We start from the raw sequence: 17,604 nt of genomic DNA, 5'->3' as shown, positions 1-17,604 counted from the left end.
CTCTGAGGACTTGCATCAGTATGTACCTGGGAAGACGTCCATCGGCAGTCAGAAAGAGGGATGGCTGAAATGCTGCAGACATAAAGCGAGGGCTGAAAGGCTCGGGACATTCAGGCATTAGCTAGTAACAGATTCCCAGGGGCTGAGGCCTGGCGACAGCAATTTCACCAGCTCACACTGGTGCAGGACCGGTGCACAAACAAAAGATCCCTATAGAATTCCTCCAATTCAGGGCTTTCATAATGTGTTTGAAGATTAGTTTATTATAAAGATTTTACCTACACACAAGAGATAGAGGGAAGTCTATTCTACAGATTTGGAGGTCAGGTTTCAACCTCAGTTCTCCCACTAATTGTGTGACCTAGGACAAGTCACTTTCCCTCCTTGGGCCTCCATTCATCCAATTTTAAAATGAGAGGCATGAGTTAGATGATCTCCAGGAGATCTCTTAGCGTTGGCACTCGAGGAATTCATTCTTTTTTAGCTCAGTGTCTGTATTAGTCAGAGTTCTCCAGAGAAACAGAAGGTATAGGTAGCTAGATGGATTAATCGTGAGGAATTGGTTCATCCAATTATGGAAGCTGAGAAGTCCCATGATCTGCTGTCTGCAAGCTGGAGGAGACCCAGAAAAGCCGGTGGTTTAATTCAGTCCAAGTCCGAAGGCCTGAGAACCAGAGGAGCCAATGGTGTAAATCTCAATTCAAGGTTTAGAGAAGACGAGATGAGATGTCCCAGCTCAATAGTGAGGCAGGAAAAAAGGGACAGATTCCTCCTTCCTCTGCCTTTTGTTCTATTCGGGTCCTAAGTGATTGGATGAGGCCCACCCACATTGGGGGTGGCCATCTACTGTGCTGAGTCCATCAATCAAATGCCAGTCTCTTCTGGAAACACCTTCACAGACACACCCAGAAATAATGTTTAATCTGGGCACCCCGTGGCCAGTTAAGTTGACACATAAAATTAACCACCACGGTATCTGTGTAAAGAGAGATGCAACGAGGAGGAAAGGTTTGCCTGTGGGGTCTTTGAGTCCTTGCTGCAGTCACGGTCCTCTACTCCCTTCCTGCCTCTCCTAAGCACGTCCCTATGACTCCTGGAGTCACGGAGGGCCCGAGATGCCAGCCAGCTTGGCACAAGTCAAGTCCTCTGTAAGATGCTACTCTAACAAACAGGGACCCAAGAGAGACTGTCCTTCCCCTGAAGTTATTTCTCTGTTCAGACAACTCTAGCTGAAAATCTGAGCCTAGATGGAGATGAATTAACACAGACAGGTGTTCCAGCTGGAGCAATTGCCCTGCAGCTCACGCGAGAACATTTAGCCAGCACGCCCAGCCTGTAGTCTGAGAAGTCTGACTCAGTCTGACTGAGGATTGAGTGAATGCTCTGCAGAGGGCTTGTCTGGCACCATAATGCTTTGGGGGCTGGAACTCACAGGAGGAAATGGTCAGAGGGAGTCAAGGGTTATGGACCCTGGTCTAACTAGCAGACATATCTGGGCTAGAGGGATAACAGCAAATGGCTGCCATACTGGGTACCAACAATGTTCCAGATACAGTATAGGCACTTTGTACGTTTTATCTAATTTAATTGTCTTCCAAACCCTATGGCATTATTATCTCCATTTTACAGATGAGAAAAGTGAGGCTTGGGGTTCAGAAGGGGAGAGTTAGTTTGTACCCCAGGCAGTCTGACATGAAAGCCTATTTTTTTTCCTTTATTACATGCTACATTCTAGCTATCTTTATTTCACCCGCCATTCTTGGAAACTGCTGTAACTCATGGGTCCCAGCCAAAAGACCTGGGAGTAGAGGTTAGAGATGTCAGGTAGGGGTTTGGAAAGGCATGAGTTTAGGACAGTCACCAAAGAACCCCACCCAGCAAGGCAATAGGCTGGTGGCAGCATCAGCACCAACATAGCCATGCATCCTGGCTTGTGGCCTGCAGCTGTCGGAGAAAGCCCAGAAAGACAGCAGTGTAGCCTCAGATGCTAGCCAGGAATCATGACAATTGAAGAAATAGCAAGTGCCTCTTTCAAGAGGTACCTGCTTAATTTTTTAAAAACTTGTATTTGCATTTATTTTGTGCTGAATTTATTCTTGGGCCATAAATTTTTACTTCTTCTGAAATATCTTTTTCTTCTGTGCAACCTCCTCTTGTGGTTTAGGAACAATCTGTTCTTCAGGAAGGGTCATCTCAATGTGGCAAGTGGGGCTCATGTATGGTTAATCTGACCATGAGCTCTCTATGTACAGGGGCCCATCTAGGGGGCTTTGTTTACCTGGATGTGCTCAATTCCCAGAGAATCTACATCTAAACCCTTAAGTTCAGCAGTATTCTATTTTTAAGCACGTGTAGCAAAAATGCAGCGCTCTTTTTGGGCCACCAACCCTGTGTCCAGGCCCACTATTTGGCCTGGGCACACCTGCCAGCTCCACCGTTGTAACAGTGGAAGGGCACACGTTGCTTCTATAAAGTGACATCTTTCAGAAGCTTGGTGGCTTTGGGGATATGTGTACCTTTGACGAGCTGGGCAATTTCATGGATGTTCTTAAAGTGGTCACAAAGATTTGAACATCAATTTGCATAATTTTGTAGGGTTTTCTGAGTCAAGTGAATAGTGATCCATTTTCAGAGATCACCTCTGGCTGCTGACAGGACAAACCTGCTTAATTTTTCATTGGAAACTTGGTAATAAGTTGTTTTATAGAGGGATATATCAAAACAAGACTAACAGACAATATACTAGAAAGACAGACATTATTTGGAAACCAAACTTTCAGTGCCAGCAGCAGGCATGTCTGAGGGGTCATGCACTCACTCAGCATGAGGTCACTGGTGCCCGCTATGTGCCCAGCACTGTTCCAAGATCCGGGAATACCAAGTAAGCCAGAGCTGGGCCTGCCTTCCAGGAGCCCGCAATCCTCCAGGGCCCTCCAAAGAATATGCCGGACTCTGTTGGTGGAGGTGGGGTGGATCGTCTGAGAATAAGCTGGAGAGGATGTGCATGTCAGAGGGTTAAGGCTGAGTCACAACTATTTGGCCCATGCCTCTGTGGGAGTTTGGGGCTAATGCTTCAGGAAGTTTTCATAGGGAAGAAATGAGAAAAATCTATTTCCATTACTTTTTAGAAGTCAAATTTACATAATCATTTGATGTAATGCAGTTCTTTATGGGCTTCCCTGGAGTGGCATTAGGACTGCTGTCCCCGCAAGTGCCTCGGCCCCGGAGTTGCAGCCAGACTTTCTCAGCACGGGGAGAGCCAGGCTGCACTCAGCTGCGCCTGGCCGGGCCCCTGGCCAGGAGTAATTAGGCCAAATGGGTGTGAAAACCCATCCAGGGAGAGAAAAGAAAGGGAAGCATTCTCTTTAATTAATCAGTCGTTTTCCAAACTTGAGAGTAAAATACTGAAATTAAAATCCATTTTAATGATATAGTCTTCATTAATGTGAAATGTGGTTTTAGGCAGACCTTAATTCAAAGCATGGTTTTTCAGTGGAAAAGAATATTGCTTTTTGTGTGACCTTTAATAAATCCAGAACTGACAATATGGAATTATAAAGGATTTCTTAAGCAGCCGAATTCCAAGAAGAGCCTTTTTCCTGCTGACTGGTTCTCTTTCTGGCAGATGTGTCCACACTGTGACATTTGTGCCAAGCATATGGAGTCGTGACTCTAGCAGGCTACATGTGTGTGGAGACGCGTGAGTGCGTGGTCCCCTCTGTGAGTGCAGAACCACATCTTCTCTGGCTGGCTTGCTCTGAAGCCAGCCTGGTAGGCATTCAGGCACTGTCTGTGGAAGGAAGAAAGGGAGGGAGGAAGGAAGGAATGAATGAGTGACATTACCAGAAGGTAACTTCATTGTTCTCAGTACTAAAATTTGGCATCTCTTCTGGGGCAAAGCCATTGAGTTTGCCATTTGTAAAAATTTTTTAGAAAGAAATAACATTGTAAGTATCTTCTTCTATTACAATTTGCTCTGGCCTGTACGATTTATTCAGCAACTGTTTCTATACTTTGGTAGTTTGCCTAGTTATTAAATGAATGTTTTCTGACTAAGAGTCTGAAGAACTAATTTGCTTTCTTTGAAATTTTGGAAGGAAGAACTAAAAATGTTTCAGGAAGTTTGGAGACAACATCTTTACCCTAGCCTGGTTTTGACACCTGGTTCCTTGACTGGGATGGCAGGGGAAAAGGAAAGTCACCAAGGGCAGCTGCTGGGTACCTCCCCCTGCCCAGACTTACTGAATCAGAATCTGCATTTTAACAATATCTCTGGGTCATTCACATGTGTGTGCAAGTTTGAGAAGCGCATCTGTAGAGGATCATGGGAAGGAGCACAACTCTGTAAGGCGTAAGCAAGTTAGAAAGTGAGATGCACAGATGCATCTTGTTGAGTTGATTATGTTGTTCAAGGACTATGGCTCCGAGTAGCAGCTGTGGCTCAGAGACTTGAAGGGATACATGGGCAGCTGAGGAAGCCTGTGAGCTTCTCTTCAGCCTTGACCCAGCCCATTTAATGAAAGCCAATGATGACGGGATCTGCTGGCCAGGGGATCTCCATGGGTGCCAGAAAGACCAAGCCAACATGCTTAGTTAACACCAATCCTTGGATCTCCCCACCCCCAAGCCTAAGCTTTCTCACTGTCAGCCTCATGTGTATTTCTGCCTTAGACTGTCTATTCATACATGAGCAAGTTCAATCACTGGGATCCATCTGGCCGCTTATGCAGACCAGGTACACTAGGCAAGGGACAGTTGGAGCCCTACCCAAGGTCAAGGCAGAGGGATGGAGAGCAGAAGACAGATTTGAGGTTACAAAGTTACAGTTACAAAGACAGAGTCAGCAAATTGTGGTCATGGGCAAGACGTAGGAGTAAGATGGGGCTGGTCAAGGTCAGCACTTGAGCTCTGCCGTGGTCGCTGCCATGTTCTTCAGTGGCTGGGAGGGTGGACCATGGGAACTGAACCACAGGGTACCTGCAGGAGCTGTCTCCATATGCAGGAAACCTGTTGTCAGCCACTCTGAGCTCAGGGGCTCTGTGCACGTGGCACCCGATGAGTTGACGTCCTAATTAGTGTTGGCACCAGCTACATTTGTTTATGACGTTACATAATCAAATTTGTATAATTGGTCTTTTATAACTCACTTAAAAAATTCAAAACAGCACGGTGCAGATAGGGAGAGCGTGAGCAGGGGCCCCTGACGGGTCGGCATTCCAGCCTCTCTCACAGGAATGAGTGTGTGTGCTGAGAGAGAACACAGCCAGAAGCGTGCAGTGGAAGAGCTGTTCCCAGATCTGCCAAAATCGAGGATGGCGCCCTTCTCTGGGACAGACCTTAGTCGAAGTCTTTTCATCACAAGGAGATAGAAAGTTCAGGATCCCAAGAGGCAGGGGCCCACCAAAGGGCTTCAGTCTTCTTTTTTTTCTCTCAGGTAGAGCACCATCCAGACAAGACTGTCGCCATTTTGTCCCTCTGCTGGGTGTGGGGTTCTTTGGCTGAGCACACTCTGGAGTTGGAGCCCCCATGCGTGGCAGTGGGGTGCACTGTCAGCGTTCCGCTCAGAGCCACGGGCAGGCCTTTGTTGGGGACAGTTGGGTTACTTCCCACAGAGGTCAGGGAGCTAGGTTCTGCCTCCTTGGAAACTTTCCTCAGGGCAGAAATTGTGGGTCCCCTACCTAATTTGGGCACATTTCTCCCCATTCGTTTCTAGAAATCATAAAGTAAGGAGAGACTCTTTGCAAGATATTTGCAGACTTCCTGTGTTCTCACCTCTCGCTGCAAATACATGACAAATTGTGAAGATGCAGATCCTTGCAAACCTTATCTAAGAGAGGGAAATCATCAAATTAGTAATCTTCTTGGCTTCCTGAAAGAAGGAAAAATGATCACGTATAGGGGTAAGGTGGTCATCACACACAGAGGGGACTTTTATGCACGTTTCCTGTAACTAATTTACAAGAGAGGTTCTCAATCTAGGACTTGTGGCTTCAGGGATTCCATGAACTATCAGAAATAATTGTGGGGACAATTTTTGAATATGTGCGTTTGTACATTTTTATGGAAAGCAGACCATATCATTCATATTATTTCAAAGGCTGTGATTTAAAATAGCTTAAAAACTTAGAGATTTTTTAACGGTTTCAAGTTTATGAAGAGCCTTCGGATATATCCTATGTGGTGCTCATGCTGTCCCTGTGAATGGGGCAGAGCAGAGACTATTATCTCTGGTTTATAGTGAGAAAACTGAGGAGTAGAAATGTTCAGTGCTCAATGGCCACATGCCTACTGACCCTCAGAAACTGGACCCATAACCAGGGTTCTGACTCCTGTTCCTTCAACTCCAGCACAAGCTTTAAGAACAGACGTTGTTGGCTCCATCTGTGTAACCCAAGCCATTTGGACATTAGGAAGCATTTAAGATCCTTAAATCCTGAATCTGGAAAACTGATTTCCATGTGTACAAGTTAGACCTCTGCCAACCCAAATATTCCCTTTCCCCACATTTTGCTGATATGAGGGTCATGGGTAGTTGAGATGACAAAGCTATTTCTAGGTCAAAGTTAGTTCTATGGCAGGTGAATACGAGAGACCTTTCCTTAGAAATATTCCTGAGAGCCCCCTTACCCATTCTTTACCCCAATCCTCTCCTGGGCACTGGGACCTCGCCTTTCAAAATGAGGATGCCTTCCCTCCTTTTGATGAAGGTGGACCTTAAACTTCACTTTGAGTTACACTGCTCCAAAAAGCAACCTTAAGAATGCTGTTTCTAATTCACAAAAAAACTAATTCCTAGAAGAACACATGTATTTGAATGACTGCAACCTGCTCGAATGTATGAATGGAAATCTGATACTTCACCTCTCTGAGCTCTATAAAATGGGTGTCATCGCATCAGCCTTACCAGGTTAGTTGTGCAGGTTGAATGAGATGAAATGAGAAAGTGCCATCACTATGCCTGGCCCAGAGTCAGAGCACAGAAGTGTTCATTTGCCTTGGCATCCTTCAGAGTGAGCTTCAGGTTGGTATTTCCTTTCTCTGCCATTCCTGCTTTACATCCTAGAAGAACATAGGCTGGACCTGACATTCTAGGACAGGAGTGTTTCCCCAGGCTTTACAGTACATCCCTTTTGAACTTGGCTGTCCCCAAGTTAACAATTTCTGATTGTTTGAGACTTCTATTTGATTCAGTCCAGCAGAAAGACAGCCAAATCAATATCATTAACTAAAATATCATCAGAGCCATTGCACCATGTTTGTATGCACTGAGTTTTTTTGTTTGTTTTTAATTTGCATTCTGACTCAACAGGTGGATGCCTTTCCAAGCAAGCACACACCAGGCCTGCATCTACTCTATGCCTGATTCCGTGCTACAAGCTGGAGCTGGACTTCACACTCCCAAGCCTAGCTAGGAGACAAGCTTAATGCACAGGAAGCTTTTGAGAGCAATGTGTAGTGTAGAAAGGCATATAGTGGGCACTTAATAAATATTTTTCAAATAAATGAATGTATTCATGAAACTGAATTCATTGTTCACTGGAATGGTTGAAGAGAGTATGGAGGATCAGTTTCAAACTTTTCAAGCAAATATGCTTCAAACTAACTGAAGACCCTACAATAATTAAGTGTGTGCTCCATAAATAGCCCTTGGTGCACACTGCAAGAGGAAAAGTCCCTGGGGATCATTTAGGAGATTAAAATGATTTAATAAGAGAGAGTGTTTAGGTGAAAAGTAGAAAACCATGACTCAGTAGAGAAGATATAAGCAACAGTAACAGTCTGCCTGTGCAACGAGGAAGGTCTGGTATTACTTGGAGAAATGAGGGAAGGGATTTAATATAGATCATAGGTGTCATGATAGTATCTTCTTGTATTGTAAATGCATTCTTGATCAGTTGTTTATAAAGAAGAAAACTAAATCACTGGTAATCTCACTGGCATAGAGCGGCAAGCATTGTTTGAATTCCAGCCTGTTTCTTTCCTGAGTTCTGTGTGTAGGTGTGTGTATGTGTCTGCTATGAGATTACATTCCATGTACGAAATTATTTTTCTGTGTAATATTAAATATTCCTGTGTCATTAAAAATGTCTTGAAAATGTGTTTTTAAATGGCTGCAAACTGTTCTGACATATAGGTGTGTCATAATTTAATTAACAGTTCTCTTGCTGCCGGGAGTGTAGTTTGTTTCCAAACCTTTGCAGATATAAACATAAATATTTTAAAAAGTAATACAGTAATCACTTTTGTGCCAAAGTATCAGTCTGCATTTCAGATTCTTTCCTTCAGATGAAGTCCCACTAGACAACTTACTGGGTCAAAGGATATAAACGTCTTTAAAACTCTTCACATATATTCTTTTCAGATTTGCCATTTTACTTTCCCACCAGCAGTGTTCAGGTGCTCTCCCTTTCACAAATTCTGTCAATATTGAATATTATTGTATGCTGTTTCTACTTTGGTTGCAAAATTATCTCATCTTTGTTTTAATTTGTTATTCTTTAATTATTTGACTGAGCACTTTCCCCAATGCTTAATAGCGTTTTTAATTTCCTCTCTTACACATTGTCTATTCATAGCTTTTCAGCCTCCTTTTATTGTGTTAAGCTCCCTTTCGTAGGTAAAGTTATTTAAACAGACCTTGAGATTAAGAAAAGAAGGCCCTTGTGGAAACTTCTGTCTACCAATTTGCTAATTCCAGATGGGCAGCGACTTCCTCATAGACATATGTGGCTGAAATTACCTAAGTGCTTTGTGCTTGGGTCAAGTGTTTATACAGTACGTAGGTTTTTTTATTTGACAGCTAATCCATGGCCCAGCTTTGGGAAGGCATTATTTCCTCCATGTGGCCATAGGTAATGGATGAGGTCACTTCCAATTCATTTGTCTTTTCCTTTTTTCCTCTTCTGGCTCTCTTTAGTCAAAACCTTGGAAAAGCTGTATATGCGCCACAATGAGAATGAAAAGTCATGTTTCTGATGGGAGCTTTGTCATTTCCCACGTGCTGCTGCGATATGTATTCTTTTCAAACCTGACGCGAGGATGAGTTTTGTACTTGCAGTTAAATTCCATTACTTCCTCTTTATTCATCCTTTTTTCCCCTTCCTTTAATGTCTTTTGTGGAAACTTCCATCTTAGTATCTTTGAACTGTTTTCTATGGGGTGCAAGACCTCTTTGAGTTTTAACATTATGTTGGGAATTTACATTATTCTGACACTTGCCATATGATTACTAGAAGCTGTGTGATGACAAATAGTACTTCAGAGGGGTCTTCTGTGTATTATCTTTATCTTCAGAACCTGTTCACAATATCGGCTTTCTCACTGGTGAAAATCATGCTGTGCGTATAACATCATGACTGTTTATGTAGAGGAGGCACCAAGCCACATGTGGACGTGTCCTTAGCAATAAATGGTGTCTATACCATACTATTGACTCACATTTGGGTCAATCTCTGTGATAATTGTCTCTTAGCTGCCATGTATCTCTTATGTCTTACCTTAGCTATCACAATGTCTTTAGAGCTTGCTCTGCTAGTTATCATTGATATTGAGGGTTATCTCAAGGTCAATCACAGAACCAGGCTAATTAGTATAATGCAGGTTTTGGAGTCACTCTGTTTTGCCTGATTAGCTGTATGACCTCAGTAAGTTTCTAGACCTCTCTGAGGCCCAGTTTCTTGATTTAGAAAATGGAGATTATAGTAAAAACTTTGCAGGATCATTGTGTTTATATGTACTATGTTTATGTGCATGTTTGTAGTCAGTAATAATTCAGTAGAGTATAAAAAAATGTGCAACATGGAAGCAAGAGAGGCTGATTGCTGGAGTGAAGGCAAATGGTGATCAGACTCAGCATATGAGGGGTAAGGCTGGCCTTTGAGAGGGATAAAGACACATCTTTCTGTTCCTTACTAGAACAACAGAACATTCATATTAACTACTCATTGATAACTCCAAGGAGGGAAAACATCCCTGAAAGAAAGTTTAAAGTTGACTTCTGAAAGTCTGAGAACATTTGAAGCCGTGGTTCTACAGGCATTCATTACAAATGCCATACTAAATATTTTCCTCCATATTTTATGATCATATACAGTCAGTCCTCATTATTCACAGATTCCATATTTGCAAATTCACCTAATTGCTAAAATTCCATATTTGTGAATTCACCTACTTGCTAAAAATTATTTGCAATCCCAATATCAATACTCACAGTGCCTTCGTGGTCATTTGTGGGTATGTGCAAAACGACGAAAAATTGAGTTGCCTAATGCACACGTTTCCAGCTGAGGTTGAATAAGGCGACGCTCTGCCTTCGTGTTTCAGCTCTCCTACTGAAAATAAGTGTTTTCACGGTCTGTTTAGTGCCATGTTTTTTGCATTTTTGTGATTTTGTTGGTGATTTTGCTATTTATAACGGCCTCCAAGCATAATGTTGAAATCCTGTCTAGTGTTCCTAAGCGCAAGAAGGCTGTGATGTGCCTCACGATGAAAATGTGTGTTAGACGAGCTTTGCTCAGGCATGAGTTATGGTGTTGTTGGCCGTGAGTTCAATGTTAATGAATCAGCAATATGTATTAAATAAGGTGTCTTTAAACAGAAACACACGTGAAACAAGGTTGTATATTCATCAGTTGATGTAAATGTTATGACCAGACACTCTCAGGACCAGACCCTATATTTTCTCCAGAGGCAATGATTCGGTATTCGTGAATTCAGTGTTTGGAGCGACTTTATAGACTATAACTACTGCAAATAACGAGAAGCAACTATGGTTGATGGTGATTCTCTTTGAGGCTGATTCCATTGCGTTGCCTTCCGTTGACCTGCCAGCAAGAGATCGTCTCTAGCCTGTTAGGGAAGCAACCGAGGAGTGTGGGACAGAGAAAGAAGAGAGTAAGAACTGGTCAGTGGTTTTTCGGGCAACTGAGAAAACTGGTGGTTCTCACTGAACAATGGCTGTTAATTGAGAACTGGGCCAGTGGGGGAGATCTAGGAGGACAGGCATGCTTCACACACATTTATTGGAAGCTTTCTAGTGTCAGACTAGATGCTGAGATTACAGAGGTGACTTAGACAGGGATCTGACCCCAAGGAGCTCATTATCTTTAATCCCTACCTCCCCACCCCCAATACCTATAAAGTGTTGGGTGTGTGCTGGCCATTGTTGTAGTGCGTTACACATCGTAATCCATTTAATCTCTAAGAGGAGGGACTATTACTATTGTCACTTTTTAGAGGAGGTAACTGAGGTCAGATAACTTGCCAAATTCACTCAGTACATGGCAGAGCCAGGAATTGGGTCCAAACAGCAGGGCTGCAGACACCCAGGCCCTCAACCGCTGTCCGCACTGCCCTTTCTGGTTGGGGACAGATGTGGAAACAAAGATAGCTCCAAGTTGTAGGTGCTCCCTGCTGGCGATGCTCACAGGGACCTGGGGAACCCGGAGGAGTAGCCTGAGGCCAGTCAGGCCCCAGCAGGAGAGAGCAGGCATTAACTACCAACTTCTCAAGAGAGCAGAGAGGGCTTGGAGCCTCGGGGGTGGGTGGGACTACACAGGCTCTATGAGTGAGGTCAGAGTTCTAAACCACAGCTGCGCATGGGCCATTCGAGGCCCCGTGAGGCCAGCCTTTTTTGATAAAAACAAGCTTTTGTCAAAAAAAGGCAATCACTCCGGCTCACCTGTCCCCACTGAGTGTGATTAAGTGCAGTTTGAATGCGCTTTCCATCAGCATTGACTTTTAAAGTGATTCTCCTGCTGCAGATATGAAATAAAAGCCAGTTTTATCTGGAAGAAAAATAAAACCATCAGTGCTTTGAGTTTTCTTAGGTAAGGGCTGGATTTTCTTCATTCTTCCTATTCCCACACAGAGCTCCTGAAGAGCAAGTTTGTAAGTCAGCAAGAATATTACACGTCAAAGGGGTGTTCAGGTCTAGAGGCCCAGGAAAATTAGGCAGATGGAGGCATCTGCCAGTCTGAGTCTCCCTCCTGTGAGCTGGAGCAATAAATTCAGAAAGCTGAAGTTTCATAATTTCAGCAAGCATTCCCACACTGGGGAAATCAGGCTCTAGGGTTCTAGGCCCCTCGCTAGGTGGGCATAGCTGGTGCAGACAGCAACACTGCGTTGCCTCGGCTCAGCCAGCCACGGGGACCCACTGTGGTTCATGGGTGTTCCTAACGAACCTTCCAGTACTGCACCTGACACCGTTCAATAGTCTAATGCCAGAAATGGGTGCTGGATTGCTGAGGGTGTCTTAATCCATTATCCTACTCTCTGGTCCCTCTCTCTGCACTCAGTGATGGCGTGCCCCTCCCCCATTGTCCTTTGCTTTCCCTCATCGCCAGAGGGAATGCAGAGATGTGGTGAATGAAACCAATAAAAGAAAGTGAGAGAGAGGAAGGACAGAAGGAAGGAAGGAGGGAAGGAAGGAGGAAGGGAGGAAAGGAAAAGAAGGAAGGAAGGAGGGAGGGAGGGAGAGAAGGAAGAGAAAAACAACATTGGAAATCCCATAGCAACAGTGAGATTCAAAACAACCACAGCAAACGTAAAAATGTATTGAGCTCCTATTATAAGAAAGTAGTTTTGTGTTCTTGTAAAACTAAGAGATTATCTTCCAACTTTCCTTTAAGTGTAAGAAATGCCTGACTTCACCCACATGTGTGCAGGCCTAAAGAACAATTCCAGCTCTCAGCTACTAGAAAACAGTTTGAGGATGTGTAAATTGGTAGCCTGTTTACCTATTGGTTGCTAAAACTCATCATTTGTTTTAAGTAGGTTGTTCTGCTTTGAGTAGAGGCTGAATAAACAAAAATATGTCTGGATTTCCACTGTGTTTTGGTTTCATCCATCTTGTTTGTGCCAGGTATTAAACCTCTGCAATTTAGCGCTGGGCTAATGGTCACTACATAGGATGCTGATTAGTCTAACAAGTGATCATCCTTCACAGTAAGTTTGAAGAGACCCAATTCATAGGTCCATCAGTGGTTCTACCTGGCCATGGATGTTAACCAATGATTTGTCTTGAGCTATATGGAGAGCATGAAGAGAGCTGTGGCATTTTGTGTGCCAACTCTGATTGTTGTTGTCTAAACATGGTGTTGGAAAGAATTCCAAGGCTGAAATTGACTCAGTGGGGAACAATACCATGATCAATTAGCAGTGTCTACCATGAGTGCAGGTGGAGAGGATTGGGACAAGCGAGACCCATGTCTTTCACTCCTGGATTAGAGCTGCAGTATTTGGAAACCAGCAATACCCAGAAATCCTAGGTGGACGGAGAATGGACCATGTTCCTCCCAGGCCATCAAGTTGAGTGTGTAGCTGGGAGAGATTGTGTATCTTTCTGTCTGTTACAACACATGAGTCCCTCCTTCCAACCCACCAAGGCTTTTCTGAGCATCTATCCCTCTCTAAAAGCCTCAGACCCTTTCTTAAGAAGGATGAGGAGAATGCAGCCTAAGGAGCAAATATAGATAAATGAGATTTTGGAGCAAACCCAGCTCTGTGTTGCTCCTCTGTAATTTTCTCTGATGTAGAATGCCTCTGCTCAGCTCAGTCCACAGGTTCTAATCCCTAGGTCTGCTGCACATTTCGGAGTTTCAGAACAGGATGAAAGCCTACTGATATTGAGAGAACAATGATGATCAGGGAGAAAAGTTGAACCTCCCTGAAGCAGAGAGAGTCAAGCAATAGCAATTACCAAAGGATGCTGAAGATGGGTGGACACATCCTTTGCCAGATGGGAACATACCTACATTCTCAAGGTGCAGCCTGCTTAAAACCACTGTGCTGCCTCCTTCAGGCAGAAGTGCAGGTGGTTTGCCATGCCGCAGGCCAGCAGACAGGCAAACCTTTCAAAGTACAAGGTTTGTACTAAAGTACAGTCACTCAGTGATTTCTAGTTTGATTGGCCGAGGAAGAGCTTTGCCATCCTTTGGATACCTCAACTTCACATTTGTACTGAGCTTTGGAGGTGTGAGAATTATGGTGTGGCTCACAAGCCTCAGCATAGGGACAGAACAGTGTGGATAAAGACCTCTGGAGAACGCCCCAGAAGATTGTATTCCTAGAAAGTGTAGCTATTCTTGGACTCTGATCGATTCTGTGAAATGAAATTATACCCACATTGACAACCATTAGCTCCTGTCACATAAGCATATCATTTGTCTTTAAGAGACAGACTACATAAAAATGGGGAGTGAATTGGAGGCAGAGGAAAATGGTATTTAATGCCAAGCTTTAAGCTTGGTGGTGAAGAGGTTCATTGGCATGCCCCCATGGCTGCCCTCACCTAGCTTATTGTCTAGTAAGGGTAGCCTGGTAAATGCACAGTGACTTGAGACCCAACAGGGAGGGACCGAGGGCTCTGGGTCTTCAGAGTAGGGAAGGTTCGCCCAGCAGACGGCAGGGCCGTGTCGTGCAAGGAGCACCGGACATGCGTTCATGCATTCATTGACTCAGCCCTTCGCCAACCTTTTGTTCAATGTTGACAGACCCCACATTGGCCTCTGGGGACAGACATGAGTAAAGCTCAATTCTTCCCCTCTGGAAGTCCAGGGAGTACATATGGAGATGTGTGCACGTTATAGAGTTATGGGTGCTGAGATAGAGCTGATGGGCGGGGGATGGGTAGGCAGGACTGGCTACTGCAAGACTCCATGTGGCCTTTTAGGGCACATTAGAGAATGTCACCTCTTCTGGACAGACACCACCCACAGGCATGCGGCTTGGCAAGCAGAGATATTGTGCAAAATAGGAAAAGAGTCCCAGCCTTCTGGCTCACTTGGCACCCAGTCATGGTGTTGATTTAGCCAGTGAACTGTGGGAGCACCCAGGCACCCTTGTGCAGGGTTCAACCTGCACAACTGTGCACAGCGCCCCAGTGGCAGTGAGCTAGAAGCGTACAGCCCATGTCTTGAGTTTGGTGCTGTGCAACCTTAAGCAACGCATTTGACCTCTCAAATTCTCATTTTCTATATAGGCAGGATGGAAACTGTAATATGCACCTACCTTGATTGTTGTGTGCAGCAGTCAAATGGGATAAGGTGTGTAGTGGTGCTCTGGGCCCTGGAAGGCCCTACACAGATGTTAAATATTATTATTCAGTGGAGATTTGTCTATTGATTAGTTGACCAGAGAAATATTTAATAAATCTGCTGGTGGGTAAACCTTACCTTCCGCAACCTCTTCTCACTCTTCCTCTTTCTCTCTTTCTCTCCCCACACCGCCCCGTCTCTCTCACACTCATACCTACCTTCCACCGTCAGCTCTGTCAGTTCCCAGGCTCGCTCCCTCTTTGCTGAGAGACCCTTACCTTTGTTTTCAGGATTTTAGTCAAGAGGCAGGTTTTCCATGGAGATGTAGAGCTGGACACAACTTAGAACTTAATAATGTCCTTTAGGCTCTACCTTGCTTAGTTTCTTGTAGAAATGATTTTATTAAGAGGACATAGAAAATAAACAGTCAAGAAGAGTTTGTTCCCAATAGCTTTATTGGAAAGCATTATTGGGCCCAATGAACCGAGCTGAGCATTTGCATTAATTAAATTGACCATAAACCCAGCTTAATGTTTCATTTCACCTTCCTCCTGGCATGATGATGCCTGAGTGTTTGGAACTCAGATACATACCCGCTGGCGGGGACGGCTGAAAGATCGGCAACAGTCAATGTTTGTAATCAAAGAAGATTAAACTTGGTATTAATTAACAGCAATCTAATGATCAACACTTGTGGGGCAGAGTGGCCCAAGCCTGCGGTGCATTCACAGAAATGGAAGTAATTAAACGGTGGACCTTTCTGGAAGGAAAAGCTTTTGTTATTGTTGAGTTAAATTCTGTGTGCATAGCCCATTTCTTTAACCAATGAGGGATCAAACCAAGTATTATAGGAAATTGGGAGAGTGTGAAATGCAGCTCCCAACTTGCGTTCCCAGGGTGCTTCTGGCCCCATAGAAATTTGGAGTAGTGTTAAGAGAGGGGGCTTACTCCTGGGTTCAAAGCCCAACCCACCACTCACTAGCTGTGTGATCCCGGGAAAGTTACTTAACCTCTCTAAGTCTGTTTCTTCATTTGTAAAATGGTGATAATAGCTGTACATATCACAGAGAGGTTTTGTGAGGATTTGATGATGTCCAAAGTGGTGAAGAAAAAAGACAGAAATCAAGGGGAAGGAAATGCAGAATGGTTTCTGGAGCAAATGCTCCTTCCTGGCCCCCATCTTTACAGACAGGAGCACATTTAACCCTTAAAGCTAACATAGGAGGTGCACGTTCCTGGATAAGCCCACCTTCCTGGATAAACATGTCAAGGAAATTAGAAAAGAGTAAATACTGGAACTGCATCGATGTCCTAGTGAGTGAGGATTTGACGGCCCTCATTTATCCAGAGGACTAACTATATAGCCTCTGCTACACGCTGCTCATTCACTGCCCCGTTCACTCACCTGCGACACTCAGAACCTCCTGACACTGCTAAGGAGATGGAGACTCAGAGAGATCAAGGGTCCCTGCCAGAGCTGGACTCCCTCGGATGCACCTGGCTCCAGAGCCCGGGCTGCCCCACTCTGTCTGGGGCGTCCGCTTCCATTTATGGAAGATGGCAGTCATCCGCTATGTCAGCCACCTTTGTGAAAAATGAGACCAGGTCCTTGTTTGGGCTGTGCCTGCAGTCTGGCTGTGAGGACAGAATTCACAAGCAGAGAACGGAGGAGCTTATATGGTCCACTGTCAACTTGGCTTTAGCCCCGGTGTCCCCCACCTGAACGATTCATGCGTTGGGCCAGTGAAGAACAGGATCCTCTCCTGCGAGGCCAGGTGGTGTGTGTACTGGAGGGAGGGAGGGGATGCTAGGGTTGTACAGGGGTCTACCTTGTCCACCTTGTGGGTCTCTGGATCTACGACTAGAAACCCTGGTCCAGGAGGGGCGAGGGCCACAGGGACCCTCAGCATTTCCAGGTGATTTCACTACAACGCACAGAATGGTTGGAGCTTCACTTGACTTGAAAAGCACAGGCATTTCACCTGGCCACTGATAGCAGAATTCTGGAACTTGCAGTCCAGAGCAGTCCCAAGGGAGGGCTTGCAGCTCCCTCCGCAGCATCACTGCTCTCCAACAGACCCAGTAAGACGTCTGCATATGACCTCTCATCTCAGCACGGAGACAATTTAGCACCATTGGATAGTCTTGGAACAAAGCAATAATTTAAGAGGAATTGCCCTCTAACATCCTCATGCCAGATAATTCTTTACCAGCGTCTCTGGGTGATTTCCCTTCCGGGGAGCAGCATAATCACTTTGCTCTGGCTCACCAAACAGCTGATGGCTCAGTGCATCATTGCCCCCAATTGAATGGATTTAGAGCGCTATTGTGTTCTGCGATCATTGATCCCCAGATCTCTCAGAGGTCACCTCTGTTCGCCAGGGCCCCGGACACCCAAGAGGGCAGAAGCCCGAATGCCAGCTAACGTCCAAGCAGGAAAGGGCAAGTGGCAGGTTATTTGGGTGCTTCTCGGCGCTGCTCGCCTCTGCTCCAGGCTAACTGTTTATTTCATCAAAAAGTCGGCCTGTTTAGTAGCACACAAAGCTGCTTGCTAGGCCTGACTCTTGAA

The 17,604-nt window shown here is 44.8% G+C and overlaps 1 protein-coding gene and 1 pseudogene across 1 annotated transcript in view; one reads left to right on the top strand and one right to left on the bottom strand.

Annotated features, from left to right (window-relative positions):
* Positions 1-17,604, top strand: part of CLSTN2 (calsyntenin 2) — a 577,645-nt gene that overhangs the window by 297,915 nt on the left and 262,126 nt on the right. The window lies entirely within an intron of this gene.
* Positions 2,091-2,626, bottom strand: LOC131412416 (large ribosomal subunit protein uL22-like; annotated as a pseudogene).

Source organism: Diceros bicornis, chromosome 2 (assembly GCF_020826845.1).
Source record: "Diceros bicornis minor isolate mBicDic1 chromosome 2, mDicBic1.mat.cur, whole genome shotgun sequence".
Lineage (NCBI taxonomy): Eukaryota > Metazoa > Chordata > Mammalia > Perissodactyla > Rhinocerotidae > Diceros > Diceros bicornis.
This window is presented reverse-complemented; position numbering and strand designations above follow the sequence as displayed.